We start from the raw sequence: 21,851 nt of genomic DNA, 5'->3' as shown, positions 1-21,851 counted from the left end.
TATGAGTGAAGATAAATCAAAAATAATTTTTGGGGATTTATGGATTTTATCTAAGAACGGTAAGCTAGAAGTTAGTCTGTATAAAAAACCGACAGACCGTAATACACTACTACATTTTTCTAGTGGACACCCAAGGGCTTTGAAAGAGAATTTGCCATATGGGCAATTTTTAAGGATAAGAAGAAACTGTACCGATAAAGATGACTATTTCTGTAATGCTGAAGAACTGAAGAAAAAATTAATTACTAGAGGGTACCCAAAAAAGTTAGTTAAAGCGGCTTCTAAAAGAGCATGGTTTACCCCAAGGGAAACACTCCTAACGCCTAAAAAACAAACAAACGAGATTCCTTTGACGTGTGTACTGACATTTAGTCCAAAGGCCAACAAAATCCCCAAGATTATAGAAAAGAATTGGCGAATTATTAAAGATCTAAACATTGAAAAACCATTGTTCGCTTTTAAGAAAGCACGTAGTTTAAAAGACCAGTGGGTACAAGCCGCTGTGAAAAAAACAGATAAGAAAGATCTGAGGACTATGTTACAGCTGCCAACAGTTCAGGGACATTTTAGATGTTGCAAATGTACAGCATGCCAATTTACGCAAGACTCAAAAGAGGTAGCTATAAATGGTAGAAACCATGTACAATATGATTTCTCAAATTGTAACACAAAAAATGTGATCTACTGTATAGTGTGCCCATGTAATAAAGCCTACATTGGACAAACCTCACAAACAGTAAAAAGCTGCATCCTTCCACATCGGTCAAGACTTAAATGTGCTACAAAAGGAGCACCGCTGGTTGAAAATTTTTTGGAACTTGACCACAAAGCAGATGACATCAGATGGACAGTTTTAGCTGTGGTACAACCTAAAGCGGATGGCCCAACAACGATGACAAGGCTACTTAAATTGGAAGCAAGATTGATTGAGAAATTCCAGACTGTCAAACTTGGACTAAATGATTGCGACGAAGTCTGGGCTTTGATTGGCAGATAAAAAAAAAAATTGTAAAAATGTTTTAACAATTTTTTGTGATATTTACGTAAATGCTTTCCTTGTGTATCTAGGTTACAATCAGAGTGAGTGAAAAGGTACAACAATATAGGATGTTAGACTCATGTTGTTCGATAAAATGCATACATTTAAATTGAGATAACCCAAAAAATGTAATGAAAAGATGATGTCAATACTATTATTATGATCATGCTGTAGATTGATTTGTTTTTGAACAGCAACGAGAGACTATATTGATGTTTGTCCTCACAATCTCCGGGTAGGAGTCTGAATATAGTAGTGAATTCGGAGTTTTAAGGTAACATGGTATAGGTTACCCTGGTAATAATAAGTATGAAATACCCTTAAGATGTCCACCAGATTGGGCTAACGCTACAATTCCACGTGGGCGTAAGGATTATAAACGAGCAAAAAACAGAGTATGAAAATCTTGGGAGTCCCTAGAAGAGCGGGTTTTTGTGAACGTGCCTTAGGAAAATAATAGGTTAATGATTAGGGCTGCATGTGTGGAGATAGAGTAAAGATAATAGACAGAATAGGGTCGAATTCCCCTAAGGTGGCGCTCATCGATTGACACTCACAAGAAACAAATGTGGGCTAGCGTATGCCCGACGGACAACTTAAAACGTTGACGTACGCAAGGTGATGGTTCTTTGTTTCGCACGGAGTGGAATACAATCTTGAATACGCTCCTGCCGGCAATGAGAATGCCGCCAGCCGTATGTTTTGGAGTATAAAGCCCAAGGAAGTAGACAAAGCTGACTTAGACGCAGACTGTTCTCACTCTAACTAATTGATAACGGAGATTGCAGCGACTCGCACTTAAGCTCAGTTATGTTTACGCATTTCTGCAGGGACACTGCCGTTTGGAGAGAGATATATACTCTAAGGCTGAGATGTAGAGGTAAAGAGGTAAGAGTAGAGTGACTAAGCCTATTTGACCCTGGAAATGGGCACGTTTGGTTTTGGATAACATTGAATATGGGCTCACCACCGGTTTCTTCCCCCCTTTTTGTTTATGTATAGAATTAATTAGAAACAAGCACACAAATGCAGTGGATAAATAGAAGTTGTCATACAACGGAAAGAAAGGTATGGCTCACAGTGAGATTCACTGTTTTGGCTGCATGATTTAGGGGCATGCTTAATTAATATATTGAGACACGCGGTGTTTAGTGTGATGCTACGGTCACCCTTGGTGGTTTTGAGATTAAGGTACGTGTTGGGTAAGGTCCAACATTGGGGTCTGTCCACTTAAGAAGCAATTGTACAATTCTAGCAGAGGTACATTGCTATATACTGAAATAAATTTGGGATTGATACTGTACACATATGAAGGTGCATAGAGAATATATTTATTCAATTGGCATGGTTTTAATTTGTGTGTTAATTTTTGTAGAGGTGCCAGTGCCCCCCAACAGTCCTGAAGAGGCCATGAATGTTGAGGCCGAAACGCGTCGACATCTGCATAGTGGGATCAAGGGCTTGGAAATTTAAAAATTGAGAATTAAGATTGATGGAGTACTACATAATACCTTCTAAAAAACAGTTAGGTATTTTACAGCTGGGTGCTAGACCCTTGGTGACCTACAGTGTTTGGGATCACAATGCTAATTGTGCTACAGTGACCACAATAGAACATGATGTTGATGGGCATAACCCTCCTCTTGGGTATTTATGTTATGTGTCATTATTTTTATAAGTAGATGTAATCAATGTGTGAGATGTTTTGTCGATGTATATATATTTGTGTTATACTGATTGAATAAGTAATATGTGTTGGTATGACGATTTGTATGCTGTAGTTTGTGAACAAATCTAATAAATTTGGGAAAGTAATTCACCCTTGTAACCAATAGTGAATATTTGGTTGCTTAAAATATAGAGCAGATTTGTCTCTGCCTGCTAATTTTTTGTGTTTGACCTGTGAGGAGGGGCAAGTGGAAATAATTCTACTGGCGTTGTGCTCCACTGCAGTCGGCGGTCGATGACAGCTGCGCAACATCGCATTTGTTATCATTGGGGCCTATGGGTTCCAGGAACCAATGGCAATGTACGCCGGCGGTGACGGTACGCACTGCCGCGGACGTGACCGCCATTTTCTATCTGTTCACTCACTTGCTACTTAACCTTCAACAGGAGAGGACCTACACTGCAAGTGCTGCTGTGACCTGTGTCTTGAAGCGACAATGGCTCTAATGTCTGGGGAAAGGGCCCCTGCCTTCACTTTGGAGGAGTTGGAGAGACCAGTGGATGGGGTCCTACCCCAGGATACTTTAATCTATGGTCCTCCAGACAAACAGGTGAGTACACTGTGAGCATGATGCGTGGGACATGCATGTATGGATTGCTGTGTGTGTAAGACCCATGTAGGGGTGGGTCTGAGGGGTCCTGGCCAGAGTGCTGCATGTATGGTAGGGAATGCATGTGCGTAAGGGGATGGGAGAGATATGGTGGGCCATGAGTTAGAAAGTCCGGACGGTATGACTAATCCCTTTTCTGCTGTATTTTTTCTGTCGGTCAGCACCCATCAGAAAAAGGGTATTTGTCGTGCCGTCGCAAAGGAGGTGCGGACCCTGGGTGTCATTGACAGGCCGACCACCCACTGCCACAAACTGTGGGAGGACCTGCGCTGCTGGGCAAGGAAGACGGTGGAGGCCCAGCTGGGGCTGGCCTCCCAACAAGGAAGGGGTGCCCGTCGTACCCTGACCACCCTGATGTTCTGCATCCTGGCAGCGGCCTATCTGGAGTTGGATGGGCGCTTGAAGGCATCACAGCAGCCACAAGGGGGTGAGTACTGAATCAGAATCATGACTTTGTGAGCGTTAAGGTTTTACCTGGGTTCGGGATTTGGGCTGTGGGTGCCCCTAGGACAGAGCGAACATGGCAGGGTATGTTCAATAATGGGCAAGATCAGATGCATTCCAACCCCAATAGTGTTAGTGGGCATCTACTACTGGGCAGGGTCCTGTGAGTTTCAGGTGTGCAGCTAATGGCATTAGGCATTGTACTCCATGGGTTGGTGACTAGCATTGTAACTGGTAGTGCATGGCCTAGTGCATAGGGCTGTTCCCTGTGTGTTGTGTACGCCAACAGTAGTTTTGTTGCTGGCATTGACCAAGGGTATCCTCTGTCTCTCCCCCCCCTTCTTGTTTTGTCACCCCCTCCTTTTGTGCATTAGCATCATCTGGCGGAGGAGCAGAGGCACCGGCGACGGAGGTAGCTGCATCCCACGTGGGCCTGGAGGTCGAATCCACCGATGGTGAGGGCACCAGTGGGACGGATGGTGTAGGGAGCACCACGAAGGACACAGGAGGAGACACTACCGACAGTGACTCCTCCTCCGGTGGAAGCTCCCTGGCGGTGGTGGACACATCTGTGCCCACCCCAACAACAGGTACAGCCGCCACCCCCGTACCAGCACTGCCCTCTGTCAGGAATAAGGCTGTGCGCAGTCCGGGTCCCGCCTGAACCTCTGCTGCGCGTATTTGCGGCACTTCATGGGCACCACTTGTCATCCCCTCTTAATCTAGAAGTGGTTATCAGCGTCGCCTGCCCTGTGGTAAAGCTCATGTAGCTGCAGGGTCAGGACATTGGTGGACAAGATGCACTTATCAGTGCTATTCTATGAATGGACTACAATTCCAAGGTTTCTAGAGGCAGCGGCCATTTTGGGGTGTGGCAGGCCTATAAAGCCCAGCCACACCCAAGCACATTGCTCACTATTTTGAAGACTTCGATGCAGTCAGACTTCGTGGGGGTTCCTCTGAAGAAGAGCAGATTTCCTGCATGGCAGATTGACATCAAATCGGAGTATCCTTGTTTCCATGGTGAATTCAGATACGAGTAGGTCGTACTCGTAGGGGTAAGGTCTTGATGAGCCCAATCTTGAAGGGAGTTGTTACTTCCAAAAGTAAAGCACCCCTTAGCACAACGAGCAAAGCGCTTCAGTCCAAAGAGTAAAGCGCTCCTGGCACAGCGATAAAAGCGCTTCAGGCCAAACGAGTAAAGCGGCCTTGGAGTGACGATCAAAGTGCTTCGGACCACATGAGTAAAGCGCCCCTTAGCACAATGTGCAAAGCGCTTCAGGCCACATGTGTAAAGTGCCCTTGGCACGATAATCAAAGCGCTTCAGTGCACACGAATAAAGCGCCCTTGGCAAGACAATCAAAGGCGCTTCAGGCCACAAGAGTAAAGCGCCGTTGGCACGACAATCAAAAGCGTTTCAGGCCGCAAGAGTAAAGCGACCTTGGCACGACAGTCAAAGCGCTTCATGTCACATGAGTAAAGCACCCCCTTAACACAACAAGCAAATCGCTTCAGGTCACAAGAGTAAAGCACCCTTGGCACGACAAACAAAGCGTTTCAGGCCACATGAGTAAAGCGGTCTTGGCATGAGGATCAAAACGCTTCAGGCCACATGAGTAAAGCGCCTGTTAGCACAAGCGTAGCGCTTCAGACAAAGCAAGTAAAAGCGCTCTCTTGCATAACGAACAAAGCGCTTCATGTATGATGATCAAAGCGCTTCATGAACAATAAACAAGGCACTTCTGCCCAACGAACAAAGCGCTTCAAGTTCAATGAGTAAAACTTTCAGGCCTTAGTAGTAAATGTGAAAACGTTTTGGAGATAAGCAAATTATTGTTTCATTGTTTTTTGGGAAGCATGATATGTGAGATACATATTTAAGTCTTTGACAATTTCTAGGCTGAGATCAAACGTTTATGTTATGAATGCATAATTGTTACATGATTGATATTCAGAGTATGACCATAGTCCAAAGCTCTTGCCATCTCTAGGTTCAGAGGTTGCAGTTTGATCTTGTTCCATGATTCAAAGAAGGGGCTACGCCCAATTCACAAAGGGTCTCAATCTGATACCAGGGAGACGACTTTATTGAAGAGTCTATTGGTGAGTTTATACTGTTATGAATGAGTATATGCATATTTGTTCAAACCGTTTCTTTTCAGATCTCTCTCCCTGCAGTTCCCTACCCTAATTATCTTCCCCCCGCCTGGCTTCATCATAACTCTGTGCTCTGATAGCTTTCTGAGTTGGTGACGCCGGGAGGTGGGCCTTTTGTTCAGCAGCGTGCAGATCCCGCGGAAAGGGCACTGTGACACCCTCCCAGCAGCCCCTCAGCGTGTTTTGCATGCCCACTCACCCAGGCTGGTGGGCATCTCCTTAGTCCCAGGCACCTCAGGCCCTGCCCCATTCAGCCCTGCTGCCCTAAGTGAGGAGGCTATTGACCTCCTGAGATCCCTCTCTGATGGGCAGTCAACCATATTGAATGCCATCCAGGGTGTAGCAAGGCATTTGCAACAAATAAATGCATACCTGGAGGGCATTCACTCTGGCGTGGGTGCCCAACAGAGAGCATTCCAGGGTCTGGCCTCCGCATTGATGGTAGCCATTGTCCCTGTCTCCAGCCTCCCCCCTCCAACTTCCTCTTCCCGGTCCCAATCACCTCCACCCCAGCCTATCCCAAGCACACCTTCAGACCAGCAATCACCCAAATCAACACACAGAAGTGGCTCAGGTAAACCCAAGTACCACACTTCATCTCACAGGCACTCACACAAGCACCATCCCCATGCAGACACACAAACATCCACTGCCTCCACTGTGTCCCCCTACTCCTCCTCATCCACCTCCCTCCCAGTAGCATCTCCACTCACACCTGCATGCACTACATCCTCATCCACTACCTCCATCACAAGCACGCCTATCACTACATGCCGCTCACTGGCAGTCACCACCCCACATCCATGTACACGTCCCCTGTGTCCTCTCCCACGCTGTCTGTGCCCCCTCCTCCCAAAGTACACAAACGCAAGCACACACACCCAACAGCCATCCACCTCACAACAGCATCCAGCCCATGCACCTGCACCCAAACACAGCAGACTGACACCTCCTACAACCACTCCCTCTTCCTCCACTCCCAAACCTTCACCCTCTTTCCGTCCCAGTGTCCTTAAGAAGCTGTTCCTCGCCACCCTTGACCTATTCCCTCCCCCTCCCCCCATCCTTCACCTCGGGCCAGGGTAGCCAGAACTCAACCCAGCACCTCAGCCACCCAGTCCATGGCAACTGTGGTTTCTGCAGCTGTGAGAGGCTCCAAAGAGGTACCCGTCAGCCCAGCCAGTGTGCCAGCACCACCTGCCAAGTCCAAGAAGGGTTCGCCACCTGGTAAGGGCAAGAAGGGGACAGCAGCCAGCAAGGGGAAGGAGGCACAACCAGCAAGCAAAGCCAAGTCAAAGACTCCAGCTGGCAGAAGCAAGGAGGCACCACCATCTGCCAAGGGCAGGAAGGGGCACAGAACACCAGCCATGCCACTTCAGCCGTCCGAAGGCCTGGAGGCTACCACAACAACTGCCAGCACCACCACCTGCACCGAGGCCAGCAGTGCCTCCTGCACCGCCGCCAGCAGCACCACTGCCAGCAGCAGCCCAAGTGGGCAGCTGTCCGAGGCTGCAGGTGAAGGCCTGGAGGCTACCACACCACCACTGCCTGCACCACCTGCCTGCACTGCCATCTGCACCACCGCCAGCAGCACCACTGCCAGCAGCAGCAGCCCCAGTGGGCAGCCATCCGAGGCTGCAGGTGAATACCTGGAGGCTACGACCACTGGCAGCACCGCCACCTGCACCGCAGCCAGCACCGCCACCAGAAGCACCACTGCCAGCAGCAGCAGCCCCAGTGGGCAGCCATCTGAGGCTGCAGGTGAAGGCCTGGAGGCTACCACCATCACTGCCTGCACCGTCACCTGCAGCGCAACTGCCATACACTGAGCAGCCGTCACCGCTGGAGAGCAGTGTGTAGTGGTGACTACATGGGCTACAGTGCATCCTTCCCCCTACAAAAGCTGTTGTTGTGACACCCAGGTGAGAGACTGTGACCTTGCACTCCAAAACATCTGCATCACAGGGTGCAATGCCCCCTCCAGGACCAGTGGAAGAAGCCACCCGCTCAGCCCCTCCTTGCCAGGATGAAGCAGACTGGGCACAAGGCCCTCTCCAGAACCAGTGGAAGAAGGCATCCACTCAGCCCCTTCTTGCCAGGATGATGCAGACTGGACACAAGGCCCCCTCCAGAACCAGTGAAAGAAGGCATCCACTCAGCTCCTCCTTGCCAGGATGAAGCAGACTGGGCACAAGGCACCCTCCAGAACCAGTGGAAGAAGCCATCCACTAGAGGGACTGTGGCTTTGCACTCCCCAGGACCAAGCAGTGGGCAAAGCACCCACTAAAGAGACTGCAGCTTTGCACTCCCCAGGACCAAGCAGTGGGCAAACCACCCACTTTAGAGACTGTGGCTTTGCACTCCCCAGGACCAAGCAGTGGGCATGGAGCCCCCTCTAGGAGCAGTGGCGTTGTACCATCTTCCGGCTGAGGTGCCCCCCATTCCCCGTCCCCCTGAGGTGCCTGTGTGTTTTCGACCTGATGCCCCTGCAGTATTCTCTCCATATTGAGGCAGGAGTCAAGTGTGGCCTTGGCCTATGTGTTTTGGCCCAGTGGGCCACTGACAATTTTGGAGTGGACATTGTCCCTCCTTTTGTATATATTGTATATATTGTACATACTGTTTTTTCTTTATGAACACATTTCTTAAAATTACTAATATTACACTCATTTTACTCCATTCCTTTTGTCCTTGCGTTATTCCAGAGGGTTATGGGGTGTATATGTAATGTTGTTGCATGTGTTTGTGTGTATAGTGTTGGCGGTGAGGGTGGGGGTGTTGCATGTTGCATGTGTGTGTCACTCTCTTTTTCCACCCCCTTCCCCAGTGTGCTAGGCGCAGTACTCACCGTGGTCTTCGTCACTGGTGTTCATGTTCCTGGTGTATGAGAAGACACACCAACATGTGGAACACCTGCAGCTCGGGCTCCATGGCGTCCTGGTTCTTCCCTGAGTGTCGAGAAGTGAGTTGTTTCCCTTCTGTGTTCTGTTTCCGCCATGCTTTTGATGGCGTTGGTACCGCCCCGGAATAGGTGACGGATGGGCGGGTTGTAATTCAGTGGGTGGCACATTGTGTTCCATCTGGCTGTTATCGGTTACCGCTGCGGTGTTTGTTGCTACCGCCGCGGCGGTAGGTGTGTTAAAGTGGCTTTATCTGTTGGCGGTTTCTGCCGTGGTCATGATTCCATTTTTTTTACCACCGGCCTGTTGGCGGTACTACCGCCGCTTTATCACCAACCACCAGGGTTGTAATGAGGGACAATGTCTTAATAATTTCAGAGCTAAAGGAATCATAAGCGGGAAAGCAACACACATAAAATCCCAAACCAATGAAGTTAACAATCAAATTGACTCAAATATATTTTTTAATGTGTTGTCAAGGGATGCATGAGTGGGTCTTCCTTAACCATCTTGAAATAAGGGTGACTATTTTCAGAAGCCTCACTGTTTGTTCAGATGAAACAGGGGTTACAGATAGTTGTCTCATGTATGTAGTGCCAAACAGTGGCAGAAAAAAAACACATCCTTGTAGATAAGTGACATTTTGATACCCAGCTATTTTTTCCTTTTTGTAAGGCCTATCTGTTAACCCTTTTGTTTGTCCCATGTGCAGTAGCTTGTTATTTCTGTGCTGTCAGACCTGTATGCTTGAGTGGCAACTACTCTCACGGTTTGTCCAAAATTCCATTTTCAGATTTTCTGTAGAAGGCCTAAGGCTGAGGGAGTTTACTCTCTCACATTTAAGTCTTTTCTCTATGTTTGGTCCAAAACATGTGGAACAACGCTGCTGAAAATTGCTTCTTGTGGCTGGTAGTCTATTATCACTGTAAAGTCATATGAGAATAAGTAGATATAGATAAAATGTTTGCACCTGAGAGGAATGTAATTATTTTAACAAATGATCATCCATAGAAGTTCCGTGGGCATTAGTGCTCGTCTAAACAAAAACAATCTGTGCTCTTGTACACATTGTTATCACATGTGCTGTGTATCTCCCAGACTACAAATGTCACAATCCATTTGTCCCTAATGCGCTTCTTCAAATAATGGTTACGATTTTTAGTTTGGAGCACATGCAAGAGCTCTGGACCATGTTGTAATCTCTATGTGGGCTTCTAACCACACCCATGTCATGCCATAACTTTCATTATTTCTTGGGATTGCCTTTTAAAAATCAATTGATTCTATTTGTGAAAGGCATGCATACGTCATGCCTTTTATGGTGTTTAGCCCTCCTGGAGGGCACTAGTAACCTACTGAAAACATACAAGTCTCTGTGTTTTCAGTTGGTTTCTGGACTACTTTATCTTTTCATTTTCTGTGCAGTGTGATCTCGCTGGGCAGAAGTCAAGCGCTTTGCATGCCATTGACCCTGTTACATGGATAATTGCACTTTTATGGTTTACATGGATAATTTCACTTTTGCCGGTAACATCGATAATGCACTTTTGCCAATAAGTTTCTCTGCAAACGAACTTCTGTTTCCTTTTCTGTGTCTCGCACATGTGAAACTGTTTTACTTTTCATTATTAGTTTATGTGGCAAGAAAAGTCCGGGTAGGAGTTTACAACGCTATTAGCTGTAAAACGTGAGAACACGAGACCCATTGAATTGCAAAGCTTGTTCTGTGTTATATTTCAATTAGTAATCCAAATGCAAATCTTTGATCTCACTTTTCTTGAATCTGATTATTTTCTACACCTGACCATTCTTTCTACTTAGATATATGCAGTCTACACCTGATTGACTTGATTGAAAAAAGAGCAATTATTCAGTATGTTAGACTCTTCCCCTGCTAAAGAAGCATTCCTGTATCCATGCATCTGCCCTTACTTCCAACCCATTACCCACCTCCCATTCGTAGAGAAACTCATCAAGAAAGCAATCCCCAGCCTGCTACAGGAGCACATACGCAAGAATAATCTTATATGGACCAACAATGAGCATTCAGACCACGCTGCAGCAATAAAACAGCCACACTCCAGGTAACAGACAATGGCCTTCTTTCACTGACAGAAACAAACACTGTCTCTTGACACTGAGTGATCTCTTTGAAGCCTGTAACATAGTCCATCGTCCAGCTCTGATCACCATCCTGTAAAAATTCCTGTTATTTTCAGTCTCTATCTTGATATGGTTCCCATCCTCCCTCACCAACCAATGGAAGCTCATGTAAATATGCTCTACAAGATCACAGACGTTTCTGCGAAGTACACCAGGGCTAATCCCATCTCAAACAACCTTTAACTTCTGCATGGAAATACATCAGTACACAGATGGTACATAACTCTGCCTAAAATAGCTTAAACAATGCAATATAGAAACTCACATCCTGCCTCAAACTTCTCCAATCTTGGATTTTAACTAATGTCAGAGGCATAGCTTCAGGGGTGGTGTATGGGGTATTATGACCCCCCCAAAAATGTATTTACTGGTGAAAAGTTGGTTACAAGTAATTTCAGTCAGGTATGGTGAGGTGTCATGCACTCAAAAATGCACATACACTATCTCCTCTCTGTTCTTAAAGTCTTCAAAACAGTTGGTTATTTTACAAATTATTGTGCCTTCTCTCATGCAGTACCCCTGCATATCTGCATTCCTCTCTCTCTCTTTCTACTGCCCATTAAGCCCCTCTTATGCACCCTACTTGTCACATAATATATTTTAACATTATACGCCAGTGTGATTGTTGGAAAATCTGAAGGTCACTCCCTCTCCCCCATTTTACTGTCCAAGCTAGACCGATGACTAACATCCTGAAACTAAACCCACAAAGGCTAAATCCCTCCTGTTTGTCAATAGCTACTAGACTTTACCCCTTAGCTGACACTCCATGTAACATCTGTGGGATCCACCTTCAACAAAAATACACTTGTAATGATATCTCACAAATAAAACTACGGCAGCTTAGTTTCAACTCTCCTTCTTGAAGAAACTGAAGTCACTTATAATGGAAGATGCCTTCAAAAGAACTGTACAAGCCTTAGTTCTCTTCCACCTGGATGGAGCCAAAACTCTGCTCAGCATTCTCCCTGACACTACCCTAGAAGCTGTGAAAGCTATCCTATACATAGCAAAACATCTCATCAAGGATTCCATGAAATTCAACCACATAAGCCCTATTAAAAGACCACCACTTGGTGACCCTTCCAACATGGATCATCTTTAAAACCATCAGCATCACTCATAAAGCCCTCAGCAAGGCCACAGCTTCCGTGGCAAATAAAGTAGCCATGTTTGGGGACAACATCAGCCTAGGAGCCGGGATACTTCCAGATTGGAAACAAACAATTAAAAAAAAGGTAGGGCTTCTTTGTTCATACTTCAAGGATTTGGAACAGCATATTCCTCATGTCAGATCAGCACTGATTTACTACTGTTCAGGAAAAAAGTGAACCACACCTTTTCAAGAGGCACTTCCCCTGTTTTGACTGTCTACTCTTATCTATCAACCAATCATTGTCTATTTCCAGGGCCCCTATCCATACGTCAGTGCTCCGTGCTCTACAAATACCAACACATGCATACACTCATACATACAATAATGAAACATTTAATTCCCTCTGGGCACATTCACTTCTACCCGTTGGAGATAAGAGCTTTTCTAAGTCTGCAAGCCCCTTTCCCATGAAAATAAATTAGTGTCATGAAACCTATTGACAGGAAGATATGCCTCAAGCTGGCTGCTCTAAAAGGAAGACTATTGTGCTGAGAATGCTTTGAAGGTTGTGAGTTGGCCAACTCATTCAAAGAAGTAAGGTGACAAAGGGCCAGATTTAGATAGTGGTGGACGGGTTACTCCATCACAACGGATGGAAATCCCTTCTGCCAAAATCTAAATCCCATAGGAAATAATGGGATTTAGCCTCCGAGGACGGGATATCCATCACTGCTGTGACAGAGTAACTAGTCTGCAAACATCTAAATCAGGCCCAAACTCAGCAATTATTTTTGAGCCACCGGAAGTACAGCTAGACGTCAGATTGGCTGTAGTTTTAGGCAGAAATATGGCAAGATTACAAAACTATTTTAGGAGTGTAGATAGAAATACATCCAATGTGACCATTGATTTTATTAACACTTATTTACCCACTCTGCATGAAAATGGAGTTAGTTCATTTTCCTAAGAGTACTTAAACAGAATAAGGATTTATGTCAAATGTCACTTTATATTTGCAGCTTCTAGGCTCATGTTAATTTTCTTGTTTGTAAGTAGGAAAGCATTTTACTTTTTAGATACACACACTAAGCTGCTGTATCTGGCGTTGTAGTGCACACTTATAGCTGACTTATAACTAGGTAGAGAAGTCTGTCATTTTAAATGAAGAAATGTTTTTGGATGCCTTTTAAAATAAAGGCATTGCCTGTGCTGTCACATCACAGTTTTGTAAAGACATTTTGCTGTTTTAAAACTTAAAACATCAGTAGCTTTGCCTCCAAACTATCCACAATCTTCCTGGGTTTGGACACAAGTGTTACTCCTTCCATGCCTCATCTTTATCCCAACCATAATTATGTTTCAGCGATGAGTTAGAGTGGGCTTCACAGTGATGCTCTGTGTTTTATGAAAACCTCTAATGACTTTTATCATGGCACCTCTTAACAGTCGTGGGTCTCAGATCTGGTTCCCAGTTTATGCTCAAAGAAGGTAGAGATCTGGATATCCTTTTGAAGGTATCCATCAAGGGTTTCCAAACATCATTGAATTTATGTTTTTATTTCTCAAGCCAAAAGTAATAATTTATTTTTCCATTAGAGACTAAAGCCTTTTGCTGAATATTAGCTGGGGCAGTTTTTGAGTATCTAGGGGTCATTTACTAATCGTACTTGAAATTGTACCTCCTTGTCCTTCCTTGTACACTCCTAACTATTTTAGAAAGTTTCCCAGTCTTAGGTCGCAAATTCCTTATCCACCATTTTTCACAATTGGTTCATTGATGTTTATCTCTGTCCATCTGGGATAGTTTGCAAAACTACAAAGATTTCGGATATTAGGCTTTAATGGATGCCTAGTTTGGAAACAGGTTTTCAAAATATGTCAACTCCCTTATCCCAGCTGCCTGGTTCTAGAAATTAAGGTCCCAGTAATGTAACTGTAGGTATTTTACTGTCTATTTTTCCATGATCCCAAATTCCTTGTGACATGCCTCAAATGAATTGATTTCTTGACTTTAGAAGTGGTCTCTCAGCATTATACAGCCTTTTGCTTGCCACCTTGTAAACTGTGTCTCCTGTGGGGCTGGTGTGAAGTCCGAATTTTCATGCATCATTGACAGGGAAGACACTCTGGGGGTGATTCCTACCCTGGCGGTCCGAGACCGCCAGGGTAGGGGACGGAGGATGCACCGCCAACAGGCTGGCGGTGCATCAAGGGCAATTCTGACCGCGGCGGTACAGCCGCGGTCAGAAACGGGAAACGGCGGTGTCCCGCCGGTTTCCCGCTGCCCCAGGGAATCCTCCATGACGGCGCTGCTTGCAGCGCCGCCATGTGGATTCCGACCCCCTTACCGCCATCCTGTTCCTGGTGGTTTTCACCGCCAGGAACAGGATGGCGGTAACGGGTGTAGTGGGGCCCCTGGGGGCCCCTGCTGTGCCCATGCTTGGCAAACACTGAAAATCGCGACGGGTGCAACTGCACCTGTCGCACCCCTTCCACTCCGCCGGCTCCATTCGGAGCCGGCATCCTCGTGAAAGGGGGTTTCCCGCTGGGCGGGCGGGCGGCTTTCTGGCGGTCGCCCGCCAGCCCAGCGGGAAACTCAGAATGACCGCCACGGTCTTTTGACCGCGGTACGGTCTTCTGTCGGTTCCCGCTTGGCGGGTGGCGACCGCCGCCCGCCAAAGTAGGAATCAGGCCCTCTGTCTTTAGGCCTGGATAATGTGTTCCATATTTCCAAAAATGGGCATATAATACTGGAGATATATGCTACTTAGAGTCTTTGTGGTTGGGGCAACCAGAGTACAACCCAAGGTGGTCTAACAAGCAGCAACAACTTTCATGCATGGCCAGTGTTTTCCATTTCTTGAAGGATCCATTCAAAGTCTATTCTCAATTGGGTTGCCACACAGTATTTGGATGTTTCCAGTGCTCCAAATTCCCAAACCATCCTTGTAACCTGCATTAGTTTTTGACTAGCCCAGGTCTGCTATGCTTGCAATATACATTTACTGAGTCCTTTTGTAGTTGGTTCACCCATACCTATCCTGCATAGGTATAGGTTAAGCTTTTATTATGCCACCATAATTTGCGTAATTTGGTGAATTTCACGTCGCACTGTTACATGAAAGTTCTGAAATGACGCCATTACACCGGATCCGTAATTATGCTCCTGTCCATTGGACGAATATAGATTGAGAGCATTGGAACAACACAAACTAACAATGTGAGTGGCTGTTGTTCACAGCAGTGGTATTTCTGTGCTATTTTGTAGTGTTTAATGTGTCTCTGTCAAAAACTGGCTCAAGGATGCATATCATGCTAAAATATATTGCTAAATGAAGTGTAGTTGCACATAATGTTCCATCAATTTAAATTAATTATGCAAAAGCACAGTACAAACATTGTCACACCCCTAATCATGTGTTAGGATCACCATGGAAAGTGCTTGAAAACTGTATAGGGCCTCATTTTTAATTTGATGGATGGTAATCTGTCATTCAGGGTGGTAAAGGATTGAATCTTTTCATCGACAGAGCCAATGGGGGCTTCATCAGTTGAAAAGATAATGTCAGCCTATCTCTAAATGAGGGTGGCAAACCAAGGGTTTAGTGAGTACAGTGCCTCAGTTCATTTTCAACTGAGTACCCTGTCATTTTCAAAGCAGCAATTCTTCCCAACCAGGATACAGATAGGGGGCTCCATTTTTGTAGCTCAAGCTTGATCTGTAAACTCTCTCAGAAGGCATGGGTAATTTGCTTTATAAAGGCCCCATAACGTAAGTATTATTTCTACTCCCAATTATTTGATGCTTTTCTCGTAAATGATAAAGACATCTCTACGGTGGTTCTCATTTGGTTGCTGAGTTGTATGCCTAAGAATTCGGATTTCGGAAGATTCACTTTAAGTCCTGAAACTTTACCATAGATTTGCAGCACTGGTGCAGATTTGTCTAAGTTTGTGAGGTAGAAAAGTAATTAATCTACAAAAAAGTACTTTATGAGGTTTTCCCTCAACATCTATTGCCTCTATTTCATGCATTTGCCTAATCGTCTCAGCAGTTCCACTGAGATCACAAAGACGAGTGAGGATAATGGGCAAATTGATGTTGGCTATATGATGTACTGTCATGCATGGAAGTGATGGGAATGGAGTGTCATGTAGGTTCTGTCAGCTCAGCCTGCAGAGGTCAGGGCCTGTCACATGTATCTCACAGTATAGGACCTAGTGTAGGCTATGGGAAAGTCACTGTGGCTATGCAACTGTGGCACTGCGCCCACTCCCTGTACCCCAGCAGATCCTGTCATGTGGCCAATATGTGGCCCTGAATTCCTCATTACTTTGACTAGATGAAGAATCGGTTCAGAGGTAAATCAATATTCTAGTCCATATGTGCATTCAGCATCATTGGGAATGTGTGTCTTCAAATCATGACACGTCCCTTATTCTCACAGCTCTGTTGTCACCTTCACCCAGGTCATATTTGTCCTGTAGAGGCGTATTGCATATCTGACAGTGCAGAGAGTGTGTTGATTCCTGGGATGCCAAGATGTCTGACTCAGTAGCTTGGTCACATAGCAGAAACTGTACAATGTATGCCTTTGTTTGTTGAATGCCATCTCTGTAGGATGGAGCCATATGTCCAAAGGAGTGTTCTGTGGGACAGGCACATAGCACACAACCTCACCCCCTGAAGTGGCATGAGTCTGCATTTGTGAGGCCACATGTTCTCATGAGGCCTAGGACTACACTTTCTGTACCCACCATGCCAGCCCCTTCATTGTTACTCGTGTAATCTTGGAGTATGGACTCTGGCAGTTATGGGTAGGGACTGCATGCATTGACTTATTCTCGCAGAGTGTGAATGTGTTGGTCCATTTATGCTCTTCAGAAGTTTTATAGGTGTTTAGTGTTTCATAGTGGCTCACATTACAGTATAGGTTGCTCAAAGATGGGCTACCTGATGTCACTAAGCTTGCTTAGTCATTGTAAGCCCTGAGCAGGGTAGTGGGTTAGTCTGCAGTTGGAGATCTATATGTGTGTAGTCATGTCTCTGTACTTATTGGTTTGTTTGTTTAACACTTGGGGAGTATTGACAAATAGGACTTTTCTATTTGTCAATACTCCTAGCTTGATGTTACTGACATGTGTGTGACTCAACCATCTGTGATAAAACGTGCCATTATATTCTCTTGATTTGTCTTGCGGTACACAGACGGCAGAGCACCCACTATCGGAAACAGTGTGAGGACCTGAGATGCTGAACCTGAAAAGTCACAGAGGTCCAGCTGCGGCTGTCCTCCCAACATGGGCGGGGTGCCCGTCGAACCATGAGCCCTCTAATTGGCCCACATTTTGGAGGTGGCCTACCCAGCTCTTGATGGCCATTAGAAGACAGCACAGCATCCACAAGAGGGCGAGTACAGGGCATATTCCAGCCTGTCACAGTGCCAAGTCAATGTGTTAGGTTCGGACAGCAATCCCTGACAACTGAAGATGAGCCATGTGTAACACAGTAGATGAGTGATTGTTTGTGTAGACATGTCATGTGTTGTATACTGATGTGCTTTTCCTATTGCCCCAGGAACCTAGGACATAAGTGTGTACAAACCACAAACAGCTTGCTCTCCTAAAATCACATATGACTGTGTACAGTTATCAATCAAGTACTGTTTGTTGTTGTAGTGGGTGTAAATTATTTGCAACAGACCACTACTCCTCAATGTCACAGGTCAAAGGTAAGGAAGTAATGGATTACTGTTCTCAACCATGTGTCTGGGTAAATGAGTATATTGGCATCTTCCACCCAGTGGCTAATTGTTATCAGCATGCTGGTGCCTCACTGCAGTCTGTCATGTGAAGATGGCCATCATACATGTGACAGAGCATACATTGTACTTTGGGTGTAGCTACAGAACAATACTTTCCCTTAGTAAATGGGGACTGTCCATTGGCATGATTTATGTGCAATCACTGTTGCCAGCATTCCTTTTCAATACATGTCAGCGTGTGTCCCTTTCTCTTTAGCAAAACATTTGTTAGCTGCTGTTTCATGCATGGTCTTCCTGTACTGATGGGGGGATTTCTGTATTCCCTCACATGTACATGCATGGCAACCTTTGTGTGGAATTAGGCATTTACAATGGGGGAACATTTCATGTTGTGCCACATATAGGAGTGTGCCACCATTGTTTATAGGCTGACATATTCCCTCCTGTGTCATAGCATGTAATTTGGCATGTGCAATTGCGTAAGCTATGAGGAACATGACAGGTAGGTCTAGAGTTTTGAGCCACAATGTGCATTTCTATGCTACTGATGTGGCAGCATCTAGCAAAGTACACTGCACATTTATAATAGGTAAGGTTTGCAATCAGACTTTTGGCAGGCATCATGGAGTGACGTGCAGTTATGTTGAAATCACATGTGTTTGGGACCAAGCTTTCATCCACAGACAGACATCTGGGTCTGTATGACCATAATGGAGACAATGATCTAGCTTTCAGTTGGACAACATGTTGAGGGCCTTCAAAAAGTACTTGCAAATCTCAGGGTCTCTCCAACATCCAAGGAACTAATAGCGTCTTCTGATGCACTCAGAGTATGTCATTGTAAGGGGTGATCACCCTGGGGCTTACTGATTCATTGTGTTGTTGATTTTGAGGACATCTCTCCCTGACATATGGCACAATGATGTCCTCAGTGTCCATTTCCATGCCATATTTGAGGCCTATCCGAGCAACATTAGTACTACCTCCATGACTCTATTGGAACAATTGTCATTTGGTGAAGTATGCATTGTCGAACTGCTTCCAATGACATGAGTATTCCCATGTCACCTTCTCCAGGCTATATGTCAGGATTTTGATGCAGCATTTCTTATTGTTGGGTCATTATGTATGTGACAAATAGATGTCTGCAAGACCTTGTGTGGGATCTGTGGGAATGCAGTTGGCCTACTATGTCAACAGGTAACTGAGGTCTGATCCATGGGGCAATGTTTTGAGGGTGATAAGAATGGCTAACGGTTCAGATGGCATGCATGCATATGGAATTGCACATGTATGGGACACAGGTGGAGTTCGTTGCTGGGCCTACTTGACCTTATGGTAATTTTTGCTAATCAGAGCTGTTGTTTTAGAGTGATCATGGACATGTGATGACCCTATTTCTCCTTGTATTTGCAACATCTGCACTGGCAAGCAAAAGAGACAGGGCACAACGAGTGGGGATTCATCTGGCCATGGGACCTTGGGTCAAGACACCACAGACATAGAGGAAGCCAGTGGCCTGGAGGGCGAGGGGAGTGCCACATGGAGACCGGAACATCATCTTCATCATCAGAATCTTCCTCCAGTGGACATTCTAGTGGTGATGGACCCATTGGGGCATGTCCCTGTACCATCTTTGTCTACCACCCCCCATTCTATCACCACCCTCCCTATTGTTCTCCACCCAGTTGGCTGTGTCTGCTCACCTAAGAGGGTGGGTGTCTCATTTGCCACAGGCTCCTCTGCGATAGCCCCTGTTACCTCTGCTGCCCCCAGTGAGGAGGGTGTTGATCTCCTGGAAAGTATGTCTGTGGGTCAGACAGCCATTGTCAATGCCGTCCAGGGATTGGCAACTCAACTACAGCTGACAAATGCATTCCTGGAAGGAATTCACTGTGCAAAGTCTGGTCTACGGAGATCTTTTCAGGCTCTAGCCTCCACACTGATGGCAGCTGTCACCCCTCTCCTCCCCCATCTGCCCAATCCAAATCCCCCTTTCCCCTACCTACCCAAAGCACACAGACCGATCTGCATGCACCCACCTCAACACACAGGAGCAGCACATACAGACACAAGCACCACAAAACACACTGGCACTCAAGCAAACAACAGCACCCACAGACCACAGACACCATAATCAGTCACCTCTTCCCCCTACACCCCCCATAATGCCCCAACTGGCCCACACACGACAACAAGCATACTCCCAAGCACTACCACAACAGTCACTGAAACACCCACCACACCCAGCATACCCACAGCCATCATCTAAACAGACACACAGACATCCATCACATCCAGCATACCTGCAGACACCAGACCAACAGACACACACATCCACCACTCCATCTCCCAGCACCTCCACCTCCCAGCCCCCCAAGACACACAAATGCTCACACTCACCATGCAGCAGACACAACCCAAACACAAGCATACCTCCCACTCGCATGCACCCATGACAACCACACCGACACAACAAACACCTACTCCCTTGACCTTCAAATCCCTACCCCTTCTGCTGACCATCCCCTTATACCTAAGATTTTTTTTTTTACCTTAGCCTTTCCCCTGCTCACTCCAACCTCATCCCAAACCTGAGGCCCGACCCACCTCCCAACCCCTCCCTCTGACCTCCAAGTCCTCCCTTGTCACATCTGCCCCCCCTGCAGGCACCCATACCCTTCCCTCAAAAAAGCCCACCCCAACCAGGAAGCAGTCCTCCCCTCCAAATCCCAAGACCAACTCCAACCCTCCCAAATCTGACCCCCCCCCCCCGGAAGATGATCCCTGAGGTGCCTGCCTGCCCACTTGATGTCCCTTTCTGTGGAGATTCCCTGGCAGTTAGGCGTCAAGGGACGGCACCACAATGTGCCTGTGCGCTAACCTATGAGCTGGCCAATGACCTTGGACTTTAAATGTTTAGTTTTATTAGGCACAAACAGTTGTTTTTTATGGCTATACATTTGTCCTGCAATAACATTTTCATGTTGTTCCTGAGTGACTTGTGTTGTGTGCCTACAGTTGAGTATGTTTCAGGCTGTTTGCTGATCCATTTGCAGTTGCTTGCAGAATCTGACTTTCTGGGCAGTGCTGGTGTCCCCCAAGACAAGGGTATATATTAACTGTATGGCTATGTGGGTGTAAATGCAATGGTGGCATCATGACATTTTGTACTGTTTGGCATGGTAAGTATTCCATCTTGTGTTGTCCAATGTAAGCATGTATGGTGTTACACTTGTCCCCCAGATATGGTTTATGGATTCATCTAATGCGTGGCAGCTTGAGTTCTGTTTGTGCTGACATAGAGTGTGTTCAATTGTGCTACCTTTGTTTGCATTTGACTGTGCATGTATCCATTTAGCTGCGTGTACCTTGCAGCTATTTCATGTAGAGGTATGTCCCATGCAGTTTGAGTTGTATGTGCTTTGTTAACTTGCACTTCCACATTTTCAGATAGGCATGTCATTTGGGTCTAGTATTATTTGTCCCTGAGGCACATGTAGGGTCAATTCCAGTGCAAATGTGGTCTAAGGAACATGTACAAATTGATAAGGTCCCAGTGCCTCCTCGTTCCATGAGTGTTCCAGTTGGTCCCATTACTATTGTGTAGGTATTGTTTACAAAGTGATCTTTGTATATTTGTCTCTCTGTCTATTGTGCATCCCATTGCTCTTCGTTTGTGTTGCAATGTGGGTGATATGCGTGTGTCCATTGGAGGGCTGTATACTGAGAGTGGTGTTAGTGTTCCATGCCATATGCATAAATATGGGTGTTGAATGGATGAAAGTCCATGGCATGTGAGGAATGTGCATGTGTGAGTTGTACTTGTAGATGTGATGTTGGTGTGTTGTTGGTGTTGTGTGAGACAATGTTGTGTACACTTCTCTGTCCCTGTACCTGAGATGAGTAGACAAGGGGAAGTTTCTAGCCCAAGTCGTTCCTGCATA

At 45.9% G+C, this 21,851-nt stretch overlaps 1 long non-coding RNA gene across 1 annotated transcript in view; it reads left to right on the top strand.

Annotated features, from left to right (window-relative positions):
- The window catches only part of LOC138288575 (uncharacterized), a 240,561-nt gene that overhangs the window by 73,852 nt on the left and 144,858 nt on the right, over nt 1-21,851 (top strand). The window lies entirely within an intron of this gene.

This window comes from Pleurodeles waltl, chromosome 4_1 (assembly GCF_031143425.1).
Source record: "Pleurodeles waltl isolate 20211129_DDA chromosome 4_1, aPleWal1.hap1.20221129, whole genome shotgun sequence".
NCBI lineage: Eukaryota > Metazoa > Chordata > Amphibia > Caudata > Salamandridae > Pleurodeles > Pleurodeles waltl.
This window is presented reverse-complemented; position numbering and strand designations above follow the sequence as displayed.